This window comes from Lactuca sativa, chromosome 4 (assembly GCF_002870075.4).
Source record: "Lactuca sativa cultivar Salinas chromosome 4, Lsat_Salinas_v11, whole genome shotgun sequence".
Lineage (NCBI taxonomy): Eukaryota > Viridiplantae > Streptophyta > Magnoliopsida > Asterales > Asteraceae > Lactuca > Lactuca sativa.
The window spans coordinates 408,665,077-408,669,493 of record NC_056626.2 but is presented as its reverse complement, the minus strand read 5'-3'; the positions used below and the strand labels follow the sequence as shown (position 1 = coordinate 408,669,493).

Here is a 4,417-nt window from a genome sequence, read left to right as displayed (position 1 = left end):
AATGGTCCCCCCGTGACTTTTTAAAGGCCACGTCATGGCTGGCTATGCCCACGTCGTGGACTTTGAAACTGTCATCTGTTCCCGTGTTTTCATTTTTTTACCATGACGTGGCTATATTAGCCCACGTCGTGGCATATGCCTGATCGCATAATTTTTCAAAATCATAAATTTTAACTAACTACTTTGCATCTCATTTATTAATTAAAGTTCCCACAGCTAATTCTTTACTAAGTATCAGTTATTAGATGATGAGTTGATATCTTTCCTAATTAAAAACTAAAAAGTTAAAAGAAAAGAAAATACAAACCAAGCTCGGGTTGCCTCCCGAGAAGCGCTTCTTTTTCTTGGTGTCTTCAGCTAGACTCTGTGCCTTCTACGTTGAATCTTCTGAAGAGTCCACCACCAAGATCTTTTGTTCCTTGAATCGCCTCTTGTAAGCTTGAACTCGCCTTTTATATGCCTTCTTTAAATTCTCCTTTTTAGCCTTGCCCTCTTCTTCAAGCTTGCGTTTTGTGCCCTTAGTTTGTTCCTTGCACTCCATAGCATCCTCCTCCCCTTTCACCACCGGCTTTGTCACTTTTGAAGTGACCTCCTCTTCATCACTTGTCATATCCTCATCCTCTTTGCTCACCCAAGAAGGCGGACTCTTGTAAGCTATGACTTCAATCAAATATGGAACAGATGCCCTCGGTTTTGTTCTTTTGACTTGATGAACTGCCTTGATCTCTTCTTCCATAAGCTTTTCCAGTTCTTCTAGTTCATTGTCTTCATTAATTGTGAACACCTCTTCTTGAGCATGATCCTCTTGGAAGTCATCTTGTACTCCAAAACTTCTTGTTCATCTCCTACCCTCAAAGTGAGCTTAGACTCGCGAATATCAACAAGTGCTCCAACAGTGTTAAGCAATGGACGACCAAGGATTATTGGAACATCGGGATCTTCCGTCATATCCAAAACTACAAAGTCTATTGGAAAAACAAATTTTCCAATTTTCACCAAAATATCCTCCACGGTGCCCCGGGGTTGTGTCACTGAATGATTCGCCATGTGAATCTTCATTTTTGTAGCCTTCATCTTCTGAATTTCTAATTTTTGATAAAATGAAAAAGTCATCAAATTAATGCTAGCACCAGAATCAGCTAAAGCATTAACCTTCATTTTATTACCAAACTCACACGGAAGAGTGAGGCGTCCAGGATCCCCCATCTTTTCTGGTGTCTCTCCTAACACGGCTTTTAAGGTTTGTTCACTTAGAACCACCTTAGACTGCTTCTTTAATTTCATGCGAGTTTCTATCAAATCTTGCAGTAATTTCTGGTTTTCGGTAGTTTTGGATAAGGACTCGACAAATGGGGTATTAATCGGGATCCCCTTCACATGCTTTACAAACTCTATATGCTCCTTCTCCAGTAGACTAAGTGCAGCTCGGGTTGGAAATGGCAAAGGTGGCTGATAAACTGGAACGGGTTCAAAGAATTTTTTGATCAGGCATGCGCCACGTCGTGGCCAGAGTAGTGACACGTCGTGGCGAAGGTGGTTCAGCAACTTTTTCACTTTCGAACTTTGACTTCTTGGGTTTTGGATCGGGCTGTCGTGGTTCTTCTTCCAATGCCTCTAGGAACTCAGAGATTGCATCTTCTTCAGTATCGATGGCCATTACATGAGATTGGCTCTTTACTTCAGGATTCTTCGGGGACAATTTTTCATGAACCAGAGTGGCTAGTTGACCAAATTGTACTTCAAGGTTATGGATGGAGGCTTGCTGATTCTTTATCAAAGTTTGTTGTTCCATAATAGCAGTATCAGTGGCATCGTATCTCTTTTCCGAAGCTTCCATAAACTTCATCAAAATGGTCTCTATATCGGGTTTCTTCTCGGCTGGTGGCTGCTCCTTTTGATAAAAGCCTCGACATGTCTACCTATACTTCTCTTCTTTTTGCTTCTTATACTCTTCATATGGCAGCCACTCCTTCTTCGGTTTTCTCCAGTCCTCATCAAACTTATCCCCACTAGAGTAGCACACTTGAGCTTTGCTGTTCCTAAGCTCATCTACATTGCAGTCCTTGGTCAAGTGTGGACCACTACCTCTCTCGCCACCCACTCTTATGGCATGTATTGACTAGTCCATTTGTGTTATCCTTCGATCCATATTATTCAGCATGGCCATTACAGCTGCTATTTCTTCAGTTTGGGCCCCTCCACCACCTTTGATTCCATCTTGCCTAAGGTTGTGGTATTTGCGAGAGTGCTTCGCGAATTCTTCAATTAGCTCCTTGACCTCCCTTGGATTTTTCTTTTTCAAAGGTCCTTGAGAATCAAGGAGTTGTCTTGTCATAACGTTGACCCCATCATAAAAGATTGACATCTCTTGTTGCACATTTAGATAATGCTAAGGGCAATTTCTGAGCAAGCCCTTGTACCACTCCCATGCTTCGTATAATGACTTCCCCGGCTGTTGCTCAAAGTTGGCTATTGCCTTCTTGAGTTTGGCTATCTTGGATGGCGGGCAAAACTGGTCCAGGAATTGCTCACGCATTTGAGCCCAAGTGGTAATTGTACCCGGTGGAAGTGCTTTTAACCACTCCTTAGTAGCTCCTTTGAAAGTGATGGGAAGCATCCTAAGCAAGACTGTGTTTATGTTGACATTTGGGACATTAAAGTAATATGCAATGTCGTTGACTTCATCTAGATGCTTAAAAGCATCCTCATGATCTGTCCCGAAAAATGGGATGTCCTTCAGTGCAGTCAATATGTGCCCCTTCAACTCGAATGTGGCAGTGGCAGGTATTGCGGGTTGGACTAAACCGGGACCCACATCTTCTCGGATCCGCTTCTTGTAAGCTCCCATGGACATTTCTTCAATTGCTACCATCTCGTTCCTTGGCTCGTTCTCAGGTTCGCTTGTGTGTTCTTCAAATTCCGGCTCGGTATCGCTTTTGGACTCGGTTTGGACGGGCGTATGATCCAAATGCTCAAGATTGCTCTTGTGCCTCGCGGATGAACTTGACTCTCCTGTCTTCTTTCCCGACTTCCTTCAAAAAGCTGACTTCAATTCTTATAAGGGCGTCTTTTTCTTGTGAATTGCAGACTCGAGATCTTCAAGTGGTGGCACCAAGGGTGTGTTTGAGCTTCTAGCCATGAACTCCTGTAACTTGCTAAACTAAAAACATAAAACTAAACTAAAATAAGAAAAACCAACTAACAACTAAAATTTTAGTTTTTTAATAGTCCAGGTCGTGGCAGGTATCTGGCCACGTCGTGGACTCTGTGACTGACAGAAAAAAAAATTATTTTGCAGAAAAATCAACTTTTTCTGGTTTTTACTCCACAAGAAGGATCGATTAATTTAATGCAAATAAATAAGCTAAAAACTAAGTCGTTCCCCGGCAACGGTGCCAAAAACTTGATGTGCACAAAAGTACTCACTAATTTTAATATTTATAACCTAACAAACTTAACTAACTATGCACTTATAGGCAGTGTACCTAGTCGGATTACAGTATAGCTTGGGTAAGTCGGGTGTCGATCACAGGGAACGGTGCTCTAATTAATTTACTTACTATTAAATTAACCTAATTATTAACAAGTTTAAAAGGGGTTTTATCTGATTTTACAAGATCAGATGAACTTAAGGCAAATTCAATAAGTAAAAACACACTCTTGTTTAGTTTGAATCCACTTCTTCCTTATGGCTAGCTAATGATTACGGATTATTAAGTTGGTTTTTAGTTGTATTAGTAATTTAGTTCTAACTTTACCAATAATTAACTAATTCATGTCAAACCATGTATGTTCAAACATAATTAAACACATAACTAATTATGAATGTAAATATGCTATGTAAGGTTTGTAATATAAACACAATTATGGTCACAATACACATTCTCTAGCACAGCTAAGCTTATTTACTCTAATTACTAACTAAGATTGGTCAATCCTAGCTCTAACAATTCAATGTTCACTAAATCATTAGGTAAACAAGTTCATGCAGTTAATGGTCACTAAGCTACACAGAACATGCAATCAAGCAATTAGAGAAACAACCAATAGCATGCTAGGTAATGCAAATCAAACACAATCAATTTTTACCAACTAAACTTAATCCATAAACATTGAACTATTCATAGTTGGAAGCTTCATCTAGCTAAACAAGAATAACTAGATTCAGCTGCTCATCAAAGCAACTAATAAACCAACACAAATTAAAGTAATAGAAAACATGTTCTTAAATATAGACCTTTATTCTTTTTGGTGTTGGAAACCTTTTTCTAGAACCCTTATTTCGCTCCAAATCGTCTCCTGGAACTCTTTCCTTCAGCCAAAAGGTTCTTTTTTCGTAATAATCAGGAACACTTAAATAAACTACAAAAACCCGCGCCACGTCGTGGCTATCCAGGCCACGTCGTGGGCTTCAAGT

The 4,417-nt window shown here is 40.0% G+C and overlaps 1 non-coding gene across 1 annotated transcript; it reads left to right on the top strand.

The window, feature by feature from the left end:
• The first annotated feature begins 2,381 nt into the window (after positions 1 to 2,381).
• On the top strand, positions 2,382 to 2,488 carry LOC111875852 (small nucleolar RNA R71). Its single transcript, XR_002844814.2, has one exon. It is a non-coding gene; the product is annotated as a small nucleolar RNA R71 (small nucleolar RNA).
• Positions 2,489 to 4,417: the final 1,929 nt, after the last annotated feature.